Source organism: Dipodomys spectabilis, unplaced genomic scaffold (genome assembly GCF_019054845.1).
Source record: "Dipodomys spectabilis isolate Male_0828 unplaced genomic scaffold, ASM1905484v1 ptg000009l, whole genome shotgun sequence".
NCBI classification, from domain to species: domain Eukaryota; kingdom Metazoa; phylum Chordata; class Mammalia; order Rodentia; family Heteromyidae; genus Dipodomys; species Dipodomys spectabilis.
In genome coordinates this window covers 24,052,415-24,074,646 of record NW_024870686.1, presented here as the reverse complement: position 1 = coordinate 24,074,646, position 22,232 = coordinate 24,052,415, and positions in this window count along the sequence as shown.

The window sequence follows — 22,232 nt, the reverse complement described above, 5'->3', positions numbered from 1 at the left end:
AATGGAATTCTATGCCTCCATCAGAAAGAATGACATTGCCCCATTTGTTAGGAAATGGAAAGGCTTGGAAAAAATTATATTAAGTGAAGTAAGCCAGGCCCAAAGAAACATAGGTCCCATGGTTTCCCTTATTTGCAATATCTAGTATATGTATGAGTCAAGCGGAAAAGGTCAGATAATGTGATGTTAGGAAAATGAACCCTTAAATATGTATTTTAATGTTTTTTTTCTTTCATGCTTGTGTTTCTAAGGCATTTATAAGATTATTTCTTTGTTGCTTTGTATGTCCCTCCCCCACAGTGTAACCCCCGCTTTCACTATATTTGATGTCCGTATAACTTGTGGAGGAGATGGGGACAAACAAGTCGTTTAAGGATTCAGGTGGACCTGTTGCAACAATCAGAAGTACAAAATGTCATGTCAAAAACGAGCTTTACAATGTCGGTGTGGGGGGGGGGGAGGGGGAGAAGGATTGGGTGGGGGGGGAGGGGGGAGGCTGGGAAGGGAGGTGAAGGATAAACAAAGGAGGAGGCTGCAATGCTTGGTAAGAAATGTATGCATTATCCTGCCCAAGTAATTGTAACCCCTGTGTACAGTATGTTCTCAAATAAAATAAAATTAAATTAAAAAAAAAAAAGACTTGGGGTATTTGCCAGGATATAACCTAATTCTGTGAGTATTACATGGCCACTTGAAAAGGAGAATAAATCCTCTCATTGTTGGCTGTTATGTTCAATGTCAATTTGGTTTAGGTCACAGATAATAGGTTTTCTATTTCTCTCCTGATTTTTTAAATTTATTTTTCCTATTAATTATGAAAAGGATGTTCAAATATCTAATTTCAATAGAGGATTTTTAATATTTTTCACTTTTGTTTTTGCTTCATGTATTTTGAAGCTCTTTCGTGTCATTCTAATAGCAACGAGATATATTAAAAATAAATCTTCATGAAATGTCTACCATTGCATTAATACTGCAGCAGAGGATAGAATAGTATGGAATTTATAGATTAACCCAGTATAATTTTTCTTTTAAAGATAGAGGCTTCTTTTTACTGCCTATTTCACTAAGACCTCTCTAGCTATTCCCACACATGCAAAATTGCAGTTATCCAATAATTTGGGTATTTGTGTAAGTAGGAGGAATCCTAGAATTTCTTTCCTAAGCAAATACAAGGTTATTGCCTGGAAGACTTAATTAAGACTTGTGTCCGTGTTTGAGTGTGTGTGTGGTGTGTGTGTTTGAGTGTGTGTGTGTGTACTAAGGCTTGAACTTGGGGCCCGGGCACTCTCCCTTACCTATTGTGCTTGAGGCTGGTGCACTACCACTTGAGCCACACCTCTACTTCCAGCTTTTGCTAGTTAATTGTAGATAAGAGTCTCATGGACTTTACTGCCTGGGCTGGCTTCAATCCATGATCCTCACATCTTAGCTTCCTGAGTAGCTAAGATTATAAGCGTGAGGCCCCAGGCATGAATGTTGTTTTAAATGTGATGGATGCACTGAAGATTTACAAAAAATGATATCATGTGATAGATATTTTATGGTAATAAGATTCCTTGTAATGATCTAGAAAGAATATGTTGTAGTAAATTATTGACACAAACTTAAGAAGTTGCTAGGGCATGTTCATGGTGGCCTAATCATCTACAGGCTAGCTAAGGAAATAAAGACACATTCTGGGAAATTGAAAGAACCATTATTCACAAGGAATCCATTTTTGTAAATGTGTACATTTCTGAGTATGTCTAAGTCTGATTCATATTTTGTTGTTTACAGTGGTACTAAATCCTCTCAATTGCTAGGCAGGTGCTTTCCAATTACAGCCATATCCCCACTCCCTAAGGCTCAGTACTATAATTTAAGCAGCAAACTCTGCAATTGAAGAATTACGTCATATTATTATTTACTATCCTGGCAGTATTGAGACTTGAACTCAAGGTCTTATGCTTTCCAGACAAGCATTCAGACACTTGAGCCGTTCCTCCAGCCATTAGTTCATGAACATGTGTGTGTTATCACTTACTACTCATCATATTCCTTTTAATAAATACACATTACACTTAATGCACACTAAATACTGACATGTACTAGAAAAATTCTGAGGTTAAGGCTGGGAATGATTAGATGGATTAAATGAAGTTTTTAGTTTTAGAGAGATTAAATATAAAGAAAGAATAACAAAAAATCAGCTGGAGAGACTTGGTCTTGGTAGGAAGTTGTAAACATGCTTTAAAAAAGTAAGTGATTAGTGCAATCAGTAGCTTTAGGTATTCAAATAAGTCTGCTTTAAGGAGGTTATATGGGACCAGTGACAAAGAAGGCAGAGAGGAAGCATACACATATGAATTCAGTAATACAGCTCAAGGAGGAGAATGCTTTGGTGTTCCAAAGATGGAAGGGGTGCCAGGCACAGGTGGCTCATGCCTGCAATCCTGGCTCCTAAGGAGGCTGAAATCCGAGGATTGTAGTTCAAAGCCAGCCCTGTTAGGAAAATCCATGGGGCTCTCGTTCCCAATTAACCACCCAAAAGCTGGAAGTGGAACTATGGTAGCATGCTAGAGCTAGCCCTGCGCTAAAGAGCTCCAGGACAGTGCCCAGTTCATGAGTTAAAGCCCCAGGATGGGAAGAAAGAAGGAAGGAAGGAAGGAAGGAAGGAAGGAAGGAAGGAAGGAAGGAAGGAAGGAAGGAAGGAAGGAAGGAAGGAAGGAAGGAAGGAAGAAAGGAAGGAAGGGAGGGAGGGAGGGAGGTCAGTGTGCCACAATTAAAAAGGTGAAATATTTACCATATTTAAAGGCTTAAAATATTTCCAGACCAGGTAATAACAGCATTATGGACTGCAGTAGGAGTTTGAATTTTATTCTAAGTGTGGCAAGGGGTTGTTGAAGCAGGAAAGATAATGACATCTAATCATAAGGTTGCTTGTTGCAACCCTTTCTGAAAATGTTTTGTTAGCACATGAGCATAGTACCCATGGGAAGCCTGGGTCAGTAAGAGTATGTCCCTTGAAGGGGACTGTGCGACTCCAGCTTCTCACACTTCTTTTACTCTCTAACAATGAGCTGAGCAGTTTTGCTCCCACAGGAGTTGTTGGTCATGATAGGTTGCCCAGAAGCAATGCAGCCATTCAACTGTGGACTAGTCTCCAGACCTATATGAAAAAATAGACCTCTCCACTTCATAAGATTGGTTATCTCAGGTAATTCATTAACAGAAAGCTGATCAACACAATCAGAATGATATATGAAAAAAAAAAAGACTTCAGGTGTGAAACAATTGATCCAGAAGTTTTCTTTCATGGAGAAATTTGCTTGCAAGGCCAATTATCTTTTGAGCCTTGTCTGAGTTTTAATATTATACAATAATATTATAAATAAAATTTTAGTATTTATGAATCAGAAGGAGGAAGGAAAAATTGTATGCTCTTGATTGTTTCCTCCTTTCATCTTCTATTCAGGTAAGAGGATACTAATCCTTAATGTAAAAGATAAAGCTTGATTTGATCCTGGTATCTGTTGGCTTGAGTTTCTGTGATGTTGACCAGAAAATAATATAACTTTAAAAATAAATTTAAAATGCCAAAGAAGTTGAAAAACTTGAACAGACTCCTACCACTGATATAAGAAAAAAAAACTATGGTAGAAATGTGATAAAAATAAGAATTCAAAAAAATAAAATATGAGAGGAAAAATTTTATTAAAAAGAATATAAATCTTAAAACGAAGAGTTCTTACTGGAAAAAATAATTAGTTTAAAATTTAAGAGAAGCAGAGTAAAATAGAATGGATGTTGATGAAAAACATAAATGATAACATGGGAGAGGAGCTAGAAAAAATCTTAACATGAAGAGGAAAAGGACAGTGGTAATAGGGGGAAAAGATAAGTAGAAAGATAAGCAGATACAAGATATATTAAGAAGATAAAATATTCTTGTAATAAGAATTATAGAAAAAGGCAAAGAAACAGATGAAGGAGAAATAGAGAGAGAGAGAAGTAAGAGAGTATTTTAGTGAGCTGAGTTGTTAAAGACTTTTATGGGTCAGGCAATATAACAAAACACTAACTACACAAAACACTAGATAGCTCAACAAAAGCTTCCTCAACTCTAAGCAAAGAACGAATATCTTAAAATTTCTAAATAGATGGCTGTCTTTGTCAATAGCAGATCAGAACAGGAAGATATTTTATTTCAGCAACTAGGAAACTTTGGACAGAGTATAATAATAGTAACATTTTGTTCTAAAAACAAAACAAAAAGAACTCTAAAATCCAAGAATCCCACTAGCAGCTAAAATGCAATATGGCGGTAAAAGAAGAACTTAAATAATCATGTCACAGAAATTGAGTAGATAGAAAAAAATGTTAATCTACAAAGACAGTATAAACTATGCAAAAACTGAGAACTGCAAAAATAGATAAAAATTTGGGTAGAAGTTGAAAACTCTCATAAAGACTGAGTTGAGGAAATTGAGTAAGCATTGGAAAATTTTAGTAAAAGCTGAGAATTGTCACTTTTTTTCTTCTGCTTATGGGATATTATAAAATTGACTCGGTTGCAGAAAAAATTACAATAGGCTCTAAAATGCGTATTTTGTGTCCACATACTTTGACTAAAAGTAAGACTACAAAAAATTTTTTCCCAAATCATTTATGGAGAAAAGAATATTCTCTAGGGGAGTTCTGGGAAGATGGTGGAAGAGAAGCTGGAATCTGAACAAGCTCTTGCATAGAAAACAGTTTCAGAGTTCCAGTGAACAGTCCCAAGCCAGAGAATCACACCAAGTGTGCCATCACAGGACAGAGAGTTAGTCAAGAGAGGAGAAGCCAAGCAGACACATCTGAGCGCCTGCCAGCAGCTGCTGCTGCGGCGGCAGGGTCGCGGCAGCGACCACCGCCGCCGCGGGGGCACACCTGAGACACAGTAGGGGACGAAGGAGCCAGACGCAGCGGGCGAGCGGATTCTACTCAACACCAGCAAGAACCGACAAGGAGCGGACAACTTCATCCTGCACTTTGCAGACCAGAGACGACCCAGGATCCAAGACTCGGCGTGAGTAGAAGCCCCGCTTCCTCACTCCTTCTCTGGGAGTAGAAGAAGGAAGGCCACCCCTCCCCCCCAGCACCGGTGATCTCCATCTTGGATACCGACAAAGCTCGGAGGAGCGGCTAGCTCCAGCTCAGGCCTTGGAATAAAACGAGTCATTTAGCAGGTCACAAGAACTTAACGGCGAAGTGACCTCACAGACTCAGTTCCATCCAGGGAAAAGTCACCCAGCTCAGGCGCCAGCCATTGGAGTGGCTCTCCTCACCGGGTAACCAGAGCCAGAGGCTGCCCCTCCCCCTAGCAGCCACCACAATCAATTGAAAAACAGAAACCCTGAGAATGGCTCCAGGCTGGGTGCTGTGAGTTTTTTTTCACAAAATAGCCCCAGGGAAAAGCTACTGTTTGTAGAAAGGCCTCAACTCTACCCAGAACCTAGCCTCATCACTACATCCCCCCTCTTTTGTGATTCTCAAAGCAGATCACCCTCCCAGTAAACTAACCTGGGAGGGGGATCTCAAAATCTTGGGTAAAGCAGAGCATTTTTCTACCTGTTCCAACAAACTGACTTAAGAAACCAATCAAGCCACAGGACCTCAAGCTGACCAGAGACTCCAACCAGACTCTGGTTACAGACAAAAGGGAGATACAGGACTCTTCCCACCCCTCCCAAAAAGAAAAAAAAAAAAAAAAATCAAAGAACTTTTTTTTCTTCTTCTTCTTCTTTTCTTTTTTCTTTTTTGTATTGTTTTTTTTTTCGTCTTATGTTACCTTATATATATAAAAAAATTTTTTTTGCTTTTCTAAAACTTTTATTAATCTTTAATTTTTGCCTCTTCTGAAAAAATAATTGTTTTCCATTAACTTTTTTTTTTCTTTCTCCTCTTATAATTTCTATTTTAGGAATACGTGAATGTGTGTTTTCCTTTCTTTTCTTGTCTTCTTTCTCTTTTTCTTTCATTCTTAATTATCTTTTTGTTTTTTGTCCAGCTCTACTGAACTTCTGATCTTTTCTTCTCACTTTCCTATCCTTTCCACCTTTTCCTCTTTTGTTCTTCTTTATGTGACTTAACTCTTGTCCTGCACATCCTCAGATAAACCCGTAGTTAACTAGTAGACCCTATCCCCCATTGTGTACACACTTAATCCACAAACTTATTACTCAATTCAAAACCTCTGAGACTTAAATTCATTAATAGCAGTACTACCTCTTTATACCTATATAATATTTTAAGCATTTTTTTAAAGTTTTTCATATCTCCTCTATGTCCCTCCCTTTCTCTCAACATATTCACATTCCTCTCTAAATAGATGGTCTTTTAATATCTATAATAACATTAATTTTTACGTTTCTATTTTTTTTCTGGTCTCTTTTCATTCCCCTTTCCCTTTCTTCTTTTTCTCTCTCTCTCTACTTGCATCCTACCCAACCTATTTCCTGCATTGTGATTAGGACATAGTTAACTCTCCCTGTGCCTCCCCACACCAATCTATTCCTATTTTTTACCCACATCTCTCCCTAACCCTAATAATTTCTGGTTTTCCAAATTCTTCTCTGCGGTTTGAAGTCCTTTAACATATAGTTGTTTGATGTCGAATAGATGTATCTGTTGAACTAGATTGTATCTGTAGACTATTGACTGTACAAATGCAAACTTTGGTTGATGGTTGCCTTAAGATAGTGTTCTAGCACAAAACTGGTGCTATCTTCATCTCAAATGGGCAGAGTAAGCCGGAAAAACACAAGAAAAATGGCAAATTCGGGTATCTCAATTCCCAATCTTGATAATCAGGGGTTAGAACAGATAATGAATAATCCAGAGGAGAGTTCCCAAATAGCTCTACAAACACTGCTGGCAAACATGATAAATGAGAAGTTTGACAATGTACAAAGGACTCTGTATGAGCGTGATAGGGAAAGAGAGGAGGCATCCCAGAAGTTTATACAGGAATATCATAAGCGTGAGGAAGCTACTCAAAAACTGATACAGGATTTGCGTGAACAACTTGAGAATACTCAAAGAGAAAGGGAGGAATGGCGTGAGCAGGCTGAGAACACTCAAAGAGATCTGCAGGAATCCCACGAACGGGAGGAAGCTAATCAAAGAGTAATACAGGAATTGAGAGACCAGGTAGAGAACACACAAAGATCACTAAAGGCATTCATGGAATCCATTAACAAAGAGCTGAAGGAAGTCAGGGAGACCACAAAGGGAATGCTGAATGGAACCCAACAGAAGGAATGGGAGCCCAAAGAAACCATAACCAATCAACTAAGCGATTTGAGGACAAACACTGAACACCAAATTAAGGAAGTAAAGAAATTCATACAAGACCTAAAACAGAGCTTCAACAAAGAACTTGAAGCCATCAAAGCTGACCAACTAGAAGGAAAAGAGATAAAAAACAAAGTAGAGAGTCTTGACAGCAGGTTAGACCATGCAGAAGATCGAATCTCAGGGATTGAAGACAGCCTAGATATTATAGAGAAAGAACATACAACCATCCAAGACAAGTCCAAGAAATATGATAGATCTATCCAACACCTGGAAGACACCATCAGAAGGCCTAATCTAAGGATAATGGGTGTAGAGGAGCACCTAGAAACAGAAGTTAATGGTCTAGGAAATTTGTTTAACAGGATCCTAGCAGAGAACTTCCCAAACATGCAAAAAGATAGGCCTGTCCAGATACAAGAAGCCTTTAGAACCCCAAATAGACCAGACCAGAATAGGACATCCCACCGCCACATTATAATCCACACAGGATCAACTCAGAACAAGGAAAAGATCCTTAAAGCTGTCAAGGAGAAAAGGGTAATCACCTATAAAGGGAAACCAATTAGAATCACCTCAGATTTCTCAGCAGAGACAATCAAAGCAAGAAGAGCCTGGAATGATGTATGCCATGCCCTAAAAACAAACAACTATCAACCAAGAATACCGTACCCAGCTAAACTCTCCTTCATAACTGAAGGCCAAATAAAAACCTTCCATAGCAAAGAAAAATTGAAACAATACATCTCCACCAAACCAGCCCTACAAAAGATTCTTAAAGATGTCCTACACATAGAAAACCAACAAGACCACAATAAAGGCCAAGAAACTGCACCCAAACTGAGAATCCAAGAACCATAGGAAGAACCCAGTTTTCGCAACCCCCAAGAAAGTTGATAACATGGCAGGAACTCCCAAATACCTCTCAGTCCTATCTCTTAATGTTAATGGACTGAACTCTCCAATTAAGCGACATAGACTGTCTAGTTGGATTAAAAAACAAGACCCTTCTATCTGCTGCCTGCAGGAGTCACATCTTGCCCGTAAAAACAAACACATTTTCAATGTTAAAGGCTGGAACAAAATCTACCAAGCAAACGGCCCCCATAAACAGGCGGGAGTTGCAATCCTAATATCAGATAAAATAGACTTCAAATTAAAATTCGTGAGAAGAGATAAAGAAGGTCGCTACATACTAATTAAAGGATCTCTCCTTCAGGAGGATATTACAATTCTAAATATCTATTCGCCAAACAATGGAGCACCCAAATTTATCAAAGAAACACTACTTTCCCTCAAATCCCATATAGATCCAAAGACATTAATTGTTGGGGATTTTAACACACCACTCTCCCCACTAGATAGATCAACTCGGCAAAAACTCAACAGAGAAACCGCAGATCTAAACAGCTGCATAGATCAACTAGACTTAACAGACATCTACCGAACATTTCACCCAGCAGCATCAGAATACACGTTTTTCTCAGCAGCACATGGAATGTTTTCTAAAATAGACCACATTTTAGGCCACAAAGCAAACTTGTCTAAATTCAGAAACATTGAAGTTATACCTTGCATTGTCTCTGACCACAAGGGAATAAAATTAGAACTCAACACCAAAAGCCACCAAAGAAAGTCCGGTATCACATGGAGGCTGAACAACACACTGCTGAATCAAGAGTGGGTCATGGAAGAGATTAGAAAGGAAATTCAAATGTTCATGCTATTCAACAAAAATGAACACACAAAATACCAGCTCCTCTGGGACACAGCAAAGGCAGTACTCAGAGGCAAGTTTATAGCTCTGAGCTCCTACATCAACAAATTGGAGAGATCTGAAACTAACAATTTAATGACACATCTAAACCTCCTTGAAAAAGAGCAGCAAGATAAACCCCAATCCAGTAGACAGAAAGAAATAATCAAAATTAAATCAGAATTAAATGAATTAGAATCCAAAAAAACTATAGAAAGAATCAACAAAACAAAGAGTTGGTTCTTCGAAAAACTTAACAAAATTGACAGACCCTTAGCAAATCTTATCAGAAAAAGAAGAGAACACACCCAAATTAATAAACTCAGAGATGAGAATGGAAACATCACCACAGAAACAACCAAGATTCAGAACATTATAAGGGAATACTTCTCAAAACTTTATGCTAATAAGTTTGAGAACTTGACAGAAATGGACCTCTTCCTAGCAAATATTGACATGCCAAAGCTAAACTAAGATGAGTTAAACTATCTTAACAGGCCCATATCAAGCATTGAAATAGAAACAGCAATAAGAGACCTCCAAGCTAAGAAAAGTCCAGGACCAGATGGTTTTACAGCGGAATTTTACAAGGCCTTCAAAGCAGAGCTCACACCAATTCTCCTCCAACTCTTCAATGAAATTGAAAGAGAAAGCTCACTACCGAACACATTCTATGAAGCCATCATAACCCTCATCCCAAAACCAGGCAGGGACTCATCAAAGAAAGAGAACTATAGACCCATTTCTTTGATGAACATTGATGCAAAACTTCTCAACAAAATTTTGGCCAACCGACTTCAACAATTCATCCAAAAAATCATACACCACGATCAAACAGGATTCATTTCAGGGATGCAAAGCTGGTTCAATATACGCAAATCAATTAATATTATTCATCACATCAACAGGAGCAAGAATAAGAACCACATGGTTATCTCAATAGATGCAGAAAAAGCATTCGACAAGATCCAACACCCCTTCATGATGAAGGTTTTGGAAAAATTAGGAATCCATGGAACATTCCTCAATACAATAAAGGCTGTATATGACAAACCTACAGCCAGCCTTATACTCAATGGTAAAAAACTAAAGCCATTTCCTCTTAACTCAGGAACAAGACAAGGATGCCCACTCTCTCCACTTCTCTTCAATCTAGTATTAGAATGCCTAGCTACAGCAATAAGACAAGATGCAGACATAAAGGGGATCCAAATAGGGAAAGAAGAAATAAAACTCTCCCTCTTTGCAGATGACATGATCTTGTATTTAAAGAATCCCATAGACTCCACTCCCAAATTACTCAAGCTGATTCAAAACTTTGGCAAAGTAGCAGGTTATAAAATTAACCCCCCAAAATCAATGGCTTTTCTGTATGCCAACAATGAGAAAAGTGTGGCTGAAATTAGGAAAGCAACTCCATTTGTAATAGCCCCACAAAAAATAAAATACCTAGGAATTAACTTAACTAAAGAAGTGAAGGACCTCTATGATGAAAACTTTAAAATCTTGAAAAAGGAAATCAACACAGAACTTAAAAAATGGCAAAACCTCCCATGCTCCTGGAGTGGAAAGATTAACATCGTGAAAATGGCAATACTTCCCAAGGCTATCTACAAATTCAACGCAATACCTATCAAAATTCCACCCTCATTCTTCAAGGAAATAGAAGAGGCAATCCAAAAATTCATATGGAACAATAAAAGACCCCAAATAGCAAAAACGCTCCTCAACGGAAAGAACACTGCTGGAGGAATATCAATACCAAATTTCAAACTCTACTATAAAGCCATAGTAATCAAAACAGCTTGGTATTGGCATAAGAACAGACCTCAGGACCAATGGAATAGAATTGAAAACCCAGAAATGAACCCACAGACCTATAGCCATCTAATCTTCGATAAGGGAGCTAAAACAATAGAATGGAAGACAGACAGCCTCTTCAGTAAATGGTGCTGGCAAAACTGGTTAACTACATGTAGAAAACTAAAGCTAGATCCTTATATATCACCCTGCACCAGAATCAACTCCAAATGGATCAAAGACCTCCAAATCAAAGCAGACACTCTGAAAACATTACAGGATGGAATAGGAGAAACCCTGGGTCTCCTTGGCTCAGGCCGAAATTTTCTGAATAGAGACCCGGAAACACAACAAATCAAAGAAAGGTTGGGCAAATGGGATTGCATAAGGTTGCAGAGCTTCTGCAGGGCAAATGACATAGCTAGCAAGATCAATAGAAAGCCCACAGATTGGGAGAAGATCTTTACTAGCCATACAACGGACAAGGGTCTCATATCTAAAATATACTTGGAACTCAAAAAATTAAACCCCCCAACAACAAATCCTCAAAGAAACAACTGCCCAATAAATAAGTGGGCGAAAGACTTAAAGAGAAGCTTCACTGAAGAAGAAAGAAGGATGGCCAATAGACACATGAAGAAATGTTCAACATCCCTAGCCATAAAAGAAATGCAAATCAAAACAACATTGAGATATCACCTCACTCCAGTTAGAACAGCAAAAATCAAGAACTCTAACAACAACAGATGCTGGAGAGGATGTGGACAGAAAGGAACCTTACTTCATTGTTGGTGGGAATGTAAACTTGTTCAACCACTTTGGAAAGCAGTATGGAGGTTCCTCAAAAGACTTCACATAGAACTCCCCTATGACCCAGCAATCCCACTCTTGGGCATTTACCCTAATGTTTACAAAAAAGACCACACTAAAGCTACCAGCACAACTATGTTTATTGCAGCATTATTTACCATAGCTAAGATATGGAACCATCCCAGATGCCCCTCAGTAGATGAATGGATCAAGAAAATGCGGTATATATACACAATGGAATTCTATGCCTCCATCAGAAAGAATGACATTGCCCCATTTGTTAGGAAATGGAAAGGCTTGGAAAAAATTATATTAAGTGAAGTAAGCCAGGCCCAAAGAAACATAGGTCCCATGGTTTCCCTTATTTGCAATATCTAGTATAGGTATGAGTCAAGCGGAAAAAGTCAGATAATGTGATGTTAGGAAAATGAGCCCTCAAATATGTATTTTAATGTTTTTTTTCTTTCATGCTTGTGTTTCTAAGGCATTTATAAGATTATTTCTTTGTTGCTTTGTATGTCCCTCCCCCACAGTGTAACCCCTGCTTTCACTATATTTGATGTCAGTATAACATGTGGAGGAGATGGGGACAAACAAGTTGTTTAAGGATTCAGGTGGACCTGTTGTAACAATGAGAAGTACAAAATGTCATGTCAAAACCAGTTTTACAATGTCGGTGTGTGGGGGGGGAGGGGGGGTATGATTGGGTCGGGGGGAGGGGGGAGGCTGGGAAATGAGGTGAAGGGTAAACAAAGGAGGAGGCTGTAATGCTTGGTAAGAAATGTATGCATTATCCTGCCCATGTAATTGTAACCCCTGTGTACAGTATGTTCTCAAATAAAATAAAATTAAATTAAAAAAAAAAGAATATTCTCTATCAAAACCTGTAGGTTATAGAAAAAAGAAAATCCACAGTTTTAAAGTATCTCACTATTAAATATCAAAGATGTAAAACAAATGGAACAGTCATTCAATTTAAGAAGCAAGAAAAATAAAGAAGTTGGAAATTAATAAAGATAAAAGCAGACATTATGAACTGAGGAAGTTAACATTTATGGAGCTTTTGCCATATTCCAATTACTGAGTAAGAGCTTTGCAAAACATTGTCTTATTTAATCTTCATAATAGTTCTATTGAGATAATATTCATCATGAAACATCACAATTATGGGACTTTATGAGCCAAATAATTGCATCAGGTTCTACAAAGAAAAACAGAATTGCTAGAGTTATAGGTAGTGTTTACAGAGCTCTTTTCAGTCTTTGTACATTTTAGTAGAAGCAGCACCTCCTCTAAAATTCAACAAAATAAAAGCAAAACTCAGAGAACTTAAATAACAAAACATTACGATATATCTAGATTTGTTTTTTTTCTCATGCTAAGATGGCATTATGTTGAGAACTAAAAAAAACACTCCATTTATTAAACCACATTTAACTTAATGGAAATTCACTTTAGTAAAAATTAAATTTAAATAGTAGAATTTTATACAGGCTACTTTGTCTGGAGTTTATCAGATAGATTATGATATTAATAAGTATTTTAAAATATTTAAAATATGTCCTTCCATGAAACAACTTACTGTTAAGAAAATAATAGCCAGGATCAGTGCCTCATGCCGTAATCTTAGCTACTCAGGAGGCTGAAATCTGAGAATGGTGGTCTGAAGCCACACTGGGCAGGAAAATCCATGATATTCTTCTTTCCAGTTAACCATCCAAAAGCCAGAAGTGGTACTGTAGCTCAAGTGGTAGAGTGTTAGATTTGAATATAAAACCTTCAGGGATAGCACCCATGCCCTGAGTTCAAACCCCAGACCAGCACTCACACACAAACAAAATGAACAAAGGAGAATATTACTCATCAAAATCTTGGCTCAAGACCATGATTTCAAATCTCTAAATGTACTCATTACCTTGTCCATGTAATTGTAACCCCTCTATACAGTATTTTCACAATAAAAAAATTTTCCAAGTTTAATATTGAGCAAAAATAAAAGCAAGTCAATAGCCTGAAATATTTTGAATATGAAGCAAAAGACCAAAAATAAATGAGCCAAGCTTTCAACTCAAACATTTCTGACACATGAAAACCAAAGAAACTTGCAGAGAAAAACTCATGGAAAGTATAACTTACCTGTTTTGAAGTAGACACAATAATTGTGAAATTTTTTATATATTATTTTTATTGTAAAAATAGTGTTCAAAGGGGTTACAGTTACATGAGTAAGGTAATGAGTACATTTCTTATTGAGCATTGTTACCTCCTCCTTTGTTTTTCCCCTACTATCCCTTCCCTCCCCTCCTCCCCAATTCCTCCCTCCCAACCCCCTAGTTGTAAAGTTCGTTTTTTACATAGTGTCTTGTACATCGACACAAGTGGTTTTTCTTCCTTGCTATGGTCTTTAACGTATTTATAATGTACTATGTGATTTTTTTTGTTTCTTTGGTATGTTCTTCCCCTACGGTATAACCCTTGTTTTCACTGTATTTTATTCTGATGCCCTGCATCTTGTATATACGTTTTACTAATTTGGGGAGGGGAAGGGAAATAACAAAATTCTTAAGTAAGAATGAAAGAGAGACTTCTCTGAAGACGAAATAAGAATGGCCAAAAGACACATGAAGAAATGCACAACTTCTCTGGCCATAAAATAAATGCAAATTGCAACAACATTGAGATACCTACCACCTCATCCCTGTTAGAATGGCTATAATCAAGAACTCTAATAACAACAGATGCTGGATGGGATGTGGCCAAAAGGGAACCCTACTGCAATATTGGTGGGAGTGTAAGCTTGTCCAACCATTCTAGAACTCAGTATGGAGGTTCCTCAAATGACTGCACATAGAGCTCCCCTATGACCCAGCAATCCCAGTATTAGCAAGGCTAATACTGAAGCTACCAGCACAACTATGTTTATTGCAGCATTATTCACCATAGCTAAGATATGGAACCAACCCAGATGCCCTTTAGTAGATGAGTGGATCAAGAAAATGTGTATGTATATACTCTTGACCTTTGTTTTTATTCTAATAAAGTGTGAATTTTTATCACAACTGTGTTTTTTCTCTCAATATTAATTATGTGTTGCCTACTGGTGGTAAATTTGACTTTGCTGGTGAAATTCCTTCAAAGCTTTTTGCCTGATTCCATCCAGCTATCATTGCATATGTGCAAAATAGCAGGTCTTTTTTAGGGCACTGTTGTAGTGTGCTCACCCACTCTCTTCTTCACAAAGTATTATTCCTTGGAGTGTTCTCACAGGGGTTGGTGGGCTGTAGGAGCTCTGAGGTGGGGGAAAGGCAATGCCTTTTCCTTGACAGTAAGAAAGGCACAGAGAAAGAGAAGGCAGCCTCTCCCTAAGTGTATTCACCTGTGCTGCAGAGCTTATGTTCTGGTAGCCTTTTCAACACAATGTGGACTGGTCTATCAAACGAATGCAGACTGGAGCATCTATGTATCAATAGGAACAGAGTCAAGCGCAGAAAGAGGCTGCACTAAGTTCAAAGATGAAGTTGACTTCCATCCTAGACTGTATCATTGAGCTATTCCAGGATCCAGCTCATCAGCAAACTTCACTTTGGGCTAGTTAGAACCCAATGAGTCCTAATTCAACAAATGTTGAATTCTCTCACTATTTTAACTTTCTATTTTCAGTCATTATGTTTCATTATTGAGAACTCAATTTTTTTTTCAAAACTCAATTTTTAGTTCAACTTTCTTTAGCCTGTTTTTTCCCCTCTTTTGCAGTGTACTTCCTTTATGCCTCAACTAGCAGTGTCTCCATCATCTTTCTATTACAGAATTGCTCGATAATCTTCATGGAGGGCTGGGAGTGTAGTTCAATGGCTAAGACCTGGCTTCAGTCCCCAGCACTGAAAATTAGTGAATGAATGAATGTGTGACTAAATCCCCATGGGAGTAGTGATGGGCTTCTCCCCCCCTTTTACTGTAATTCATTCCTGCAGAAGAAAAAGCTCATCCAGTTGTGGGTGGATCCTCTTTGATCCATTTTTACTTCAGTGCTGTTTGATGTCTGTATTTCTTAATCTCTTGTCTTAAAGTCTATACCCTTTTCCATGTGACTGGTGGCCTGGTCGGAATCTTGTGGCAGTCTTCCTGTGAGGAGTAGAGTTATCAGGTCTGGTGATTCTGAAGCAGCCCTCCATCTTCTTATGCAAAAATGAGCAAATCAGAGAAGCTGTAATCCCTACATGAGCCAGAAGCTCAGCTCTTCGCAGGCTCAGCTGTTCCTGCAACTGATTTCATATCTTGGAATGTCAAGTGCTACCCCCATCCCATCCAACTTCTTCCTTGGAGTATTGCTGGTGTTTCTAGTTCTGGAGGAGAAAGATTCATGTCAGGATGTTCTTGTTTATAACACACTGATATGGTTTGCAAAAACTACTGGTTTCTGTGTTAGACCTAAAACATCAAAACAGACATCAAAGTAAGTAGTCACTAAGATTGGTTAGTACACAAAATTGTAGTGCTAGAAAAGTGTAGTACTTGCATAAAGAAAGTGAATTGCCTAGTGGAGGATAAATGTACAGATCCCTGAGTCTTCTAAGGTTAGAGTTTCGTTTTTTTTAAAAAATTATTATTGTGAAAATACCATACAGAGGGGCTACAATTACATGGGCAAGATAGTGAGTACATTTCTTATCAAGCATTGTTGCCTCTGATTTTTTAAAGTGATTAGAAATTGGTTGAAGAACCTGAATAGAAACCTACAGGGAAACTTACAAAAATGGTCTTGAACATCTTGTTTGATAGTGTGGGTTTTGTGTATGGTTGATATTTTCTGTGGTCTTTCCTCAGATGATTATGAAACTCAAGGTATAAATCACAGAATTCAAGAAGGAAAAATTAAAATTGCTAATGGAGAGTTAGTCTAAACATAAGACACATTTTTAATAATTTGCATTGTGAAAAGGAGGAAATATTAAACATAAAACAATTTAACTACAAAGCTAAAACAGAAACAAAACCAAAAACTGATAACATATGTTAAAAGCTGAGTGAGTTTACTGGCGTGCTGGAGTCTTATGCCTTTAATCCTAGCTACTCAGGAAGCTGAGTAACGATTTGAGGCCAGACCAAGCAGCAAAGTCCCTGAAACTTTTAGCTCTAATTAAGCGCCAAGAATCCAGAAATGGAGTTGCTGCTCAAATGGTATAGCACTAGCCCTGAGCAATACACGCCACAGATAGTGACCACTCCCTGAGTTCAAGACCTAGGCCTGGCACACGCATGTGCCCATGCCCACATGTGCACAAGCCCAAGCGCGCGCACGCACACACACACACACACACACACACACACACACACACACACACACAATGAATGAATTGATGTTTATGCTGAAGTTCAAATGCAGCAATAAAAATAAAAGCAGCATAGATCAAGGTAATAAAATGTACTAAAAAACAACCTGATTATGAAGAGTAGCACAATTAACTTTATTATTTTTATACTCATTTACTTTCAGATTTTTAAAAATGTTATTGTAAAGGTGATGTACACAGGGGTTACTATTACATGATTCAGGTAATGAGCACATTTCCTTTTGAACAGTGTCACCTCTTCTCATTCTCTCCCCGTTTTTCTGCTCCCAATTTCCTTCCCCAATGAAAGTTGTATAGTTCATTTCCCATATAGTGTCTAGTGAGTGTCACTGCTGAATTAGTTCACCCTGTGTCCCACTGTTTTTGTGCTTCTCCTTCCTCTCCCCAAATCAGATAAACTTATATACAAGACAAAGGGTACAAAAATAAAAAACAAAACAGTGACAGAAAGGAATAAATCAAAGAAAAAAAGTAAAGAAGAAAGTAAGACAGGAAAAAAAAAGAACCACAAACAGCATAATAAAAAAAACTCCATCATTTACTTCCATTTTTTGGAGTTCATTTCCATAAGCATTATTGTATATGCACATAGCTATTGAGCCCTCTTGATAAATTAAGTGTGTCTTATAAAATCAAAACAGAAAAGAATTTTAAAAATAAAAAATACACATAAACACAGCCCACTGAACCAATTGATAATCAGAGACATATAACAATTAAAATATGTATTAATCTTCCCTCAGAATTCTCCAGGTTTTCTTTCTATAAGATGTGTGTTCCTAGAAAACAACACACTCACTTTAACTTCAGCTCCTTGCTAAATGCTCTTATAAAAAGTTTTATGTATGTTTTGAAAAACTGCCATTTTCAATGCTATGATCATTGTTTCTTTTTAAAGATATAAATTCCTCTTAAGGTTTAGTACCAATTAAAAGTATGAATTTTTCTTCATCTGTTGCTTTTCTTATAATAGGAAAACAAAAATGGAATAATTTATTCTGTTCTCATTGTTTAACTTAAGTCTAAAGAAATAAGATCTAATAAAAACAATAGTTATTTCTAGGTTACATATTATCTGTACTCATTAAATTGAACATACTACATGTAAAATGTTATTTTCATGAAATTTTACTGAATTGCTCTTATTTTCTTCTTCTTTACAGATGAAGGAAAATAGAAAGATTAAATACTTTGCCTGATACCATATCAGTGATTACTGAGTAAATTAAATTTCTCTTTAGTGGTGTACGTATTCTTCCTTGCATATTTGCATATTTGAATGTAATTATGATCGCTTCTATCTCTGAAGCTTCCTGACTCAATTAATTTTTAATCTTCTCCCTATCTGAAAAGAATCACAGAACCAGTTGTTTCTTCCTCTGTCTTGGGTCATAGGCCATCTCCACTAACTTGGAAAAGAAGAGAGGATATTCAGAATGTAAACCTTTAATGTGGGAATCCCAGCATTCAAAAATACAGGTAAGAATGTCATGATATTAGCTTCCCAAGATAGCCACTTATGTGGCATAAACATAAAGGGCTCTGAGTGTGTATGTGGACACAGAGCTGGAATCCCAGCCCTTGGGAGGCTGAGATGGAAAGATCCTGAGGCTATCCTGAGGTATATAGTTTGGTAACTCAAAAACAAAAAAGATAGCATGAAGGAGGTATAACATAAGCTAGGCCGCATGCCTGCTTGTCTCGTCAGCAGAGAGGACTCAAGCCACACCACCTAAGACTGCCACTCAACTCACAGATGCCTCCGCCTCCCACACTCTCCTGTTTCCACCATTTTCCCCTCTCTTATCCCTACTTTCTTACCCCACCCACTATGAAAGAAACTTTGTTGAGTATCACTCTGGTTTTTATGTTTTCAACATGACTATTTTTTCCAATTTTTCTTCCTAAAGTTTATATTATGAAAAAAATGTGTTCTTTCCCATACAATAAATACTGCTTTCAATCTTTTTAGAACTGTGTCAGCTCCAAAGGATGTTCCAAAGGTACAAAGGGTCCTTTGAGATGTCTGCACCCTCTGTAACCATCTTGTGGATTATCGTAGCCATCACCACCAAGCTGAAAATGATAGCCCTAGAAAATAGTATCATGATTTAGACCTCAAAGTAGTCTGGACCTTTGAAAACTAAGGAAATGGAGCAGAACATAGTGGTTCCTGCCTGTAATCCCAGCACTCAGGACGCTGAGACAGGAGAGTCAAAGGTTCAAGTGAAGATAGGCCTATAACGCAAGACCTAGTCTCAAAAATAGTTGTTGCAAAATGAATCTATAAAGGGAAAGTGTTTATTGGTTCATGCTTTTTTGTTGTTGCATAAGGTCAGGCCATCCTTAAATGTTCTATACTTTCACCTGGTAATTTAAATAAGAGTAGGTATATACTCTTCATACCTTCGGCTGAGTGAGCTCATGTGCACAGAAGTCTCTTGGTTAAGGTGGACAATGAGAGGCAGAAAAAGTGGGCCTCAACTGACTTCTCTGTCTTCAATCTCTGCCAAAGTGCCAAGAGAAGCCATAGGTAAGAACTCTTATGCATGGGAGCAAGGGCTATTTCTACTCCTCTGTACCTCTGCCCATCATATCTTACACTGAGAGAAAGCCCAGACTTCAAACAGAAATATCAGAGAGGAGTTGAAAACTGTCAATGGATAAATAAAATAAGCCTTGAATAATAGGAGTTGTTGATGGCACTATTATTGGTCCTTGCAACTTTATGGAACAGATGGGATTCCTAAAATATCTTAGGAAAAGATAACTGGGCGGTAGCATATATTATAGTAACTGCCATATTCTGATCTGAAAGAGAGTTCTGGAGGGAGAAGAAATAACCAAATTAAGATTATGTAAAACAAATGTGTTTATTGTTATCTATTATTTATGACCCTCTGGATAGCTGGTAGTTCATTTGACTATACTTCTGCCTAAACAAATTTAAGTTAATTTAGCTAGTAAATTGAATAATGCTGTATCAACTGTTTGGTTGCAATCAAGATAGATTGCACATACTCAACTCTCTTAATCTACTAACCATATTTTCCAACGTTGATGGATAATTGCCTTTAAGTGCATCTTTGCCTTCTCTGCTTTTAGGTCTGGTTAGATAGGACCATTACTGGAAGTGGTATGTTCCCAGAATCATTTTGAGAATGCAATTTAGCTTAACTCTCCCGTCAGCTATATCAGTATAATCTGAGGGCTGTGGGAGCTAATAGCTTTCTCTAATGGTCTTTGCTTCCCTTAAATAATTACAAAAAAGGACTCATTAGACAAGAGGGAAAACAAACTTCAATTTCCAAATCCCTAATATTTTCTCCCTTGCAATGGGACTGTTCCCTAAAGTTCATTAAGCATATAATGCTGAGAAAAGAAAAGAACATCTCTGTGAAAATTTGTATGTTAGATCAATGGATAGAAAATGAAGGTAGAACTATAATTACCCCCCCAAAAAAATTACAATTAGAATGAATGAATGAGTTGATTTCCATTGGTATTAAGGAATACTGGGAATCTATAAAGAAACTATTGGGAGGAAAACTAGATTGTTTAATTAATACTGCAATGTCAGGTCTCTATTTGTTTGAGACTCTGAATTATAAACCTCCTGCACTTCCAGTTTGCTTTCAGATAATATACTAGGTATCATAAGAGACTTTAAAAATGTTTGCACCTCTGCTGAGGAGGGACCTTTTACTTTTTTATCAATGAGTACCTTTTCTGTTAATGACCAATGTAAGTGTTGTCACATATTGTTTATACTTTGGTGCTTGATGTCAGATCTTGGGTTCTTGAAATCACAATGTAATTTTATGATGTTGCCTTTAGCATGATCTTTACTTTTATAATTAGGTTTCTGAACATCCATCCTATTGTGATCATTGATAAGTGTAGTGGAGGATGGTCCTAGGCCAGAAGGTGTCTCCTCCGTGTGTTAATAGACAACCAGGGCATCAGCATTGTTACATTGTATACTTCTCTCCTGCACCATCAGACACAAATACTGACATTGCATTTAGAAGTGTCTTTTTAGGTAAGAGCTGGAACAGGAGGACTTATTATTTAGACTATAGGGAAAAAAAAGAAACATTTATTTCTAAATGTTATAATTATGGGAAAGCAGGGATGGTAGGGGAAAAACAAAGGAGAAAGCAACAATGCTTGATAAGAAATATACTTATTACCTTGCTCATGTAATTGTAACTCCTCTGTACAGTATTTTCACAATAAAAAACATTAAAAATAAATAAATGCTATAATTCTTTCCTGCTAAAAAATAGAGGGGAATCATGAAACCTTTATGAAGGTAATCACTGAATAAAGATAACTCAAATCTCTCATGCCAAGGAGAAAAATCAAAAGAAACAAAAATGATATGCTGCTGTGTATCTTTTTTTTTCCTAAAAAGAGAAAGAATACTTTGTAATTTTATTTTTTATGCATCTTATTGTTATTTTAAATGTGATGTATAGAAGGCTTATACTTATGTAAGTCAGTAAAAGAATACATTTCTTGTTGAACAATGTCACCCCTTCCTTCATTCTCTCCCAGTTTTCCCCTCCTGTCACCAGTCACAAGTTGTATAGTTCATATAGTTCATTTTTAACGTACTATCTAGTGAGTACCACTGCTGCATTTGTTTATCCCTTGTCCCTCCATTTCTGTTCCTCCCCTTACCCTCCTAATGACAGATAAATGAACAAATGAGACAAAAAGAAAAGAAAACAAAAATAGCAACAAAGGGAAAAAACCTTGTTTGCTGAAGTCCATCTCTATAAATATTTTTGTTTGTTTGTTTTTTATTTATTTATTTTTTGGTCGGTTGTGGGGCTTGAACTCTGGGCTTGGGTGCTGTCCCTGTCCTCTTCAGCTCAAGGCGAGCGCTCTACCGCTTGAGCCACAGTGCCACTTCCGGTTTTCTAGTGGTTTTATTGGAGGTAAGAGTCTCACTGACTTTCCTGACTGGGCTGGCTTTGAACCGCGATCTTCAGATCTCAGCCTCCTGAGTAGCTAGGATTACAGGCACCCGGCTATCTCTGTAAATCTTTTTATATGATCAGATGGGTATTGTGCCTTTGTGTTTCTTTCCTAAGAATATTCTTTTTTGGTCTCACTGTGTGAATGCCTAGAAATCTGTATAATTTATCATGTCCCAGTGTATTTTTTATTTCTTATGTGAGAGTATTTAT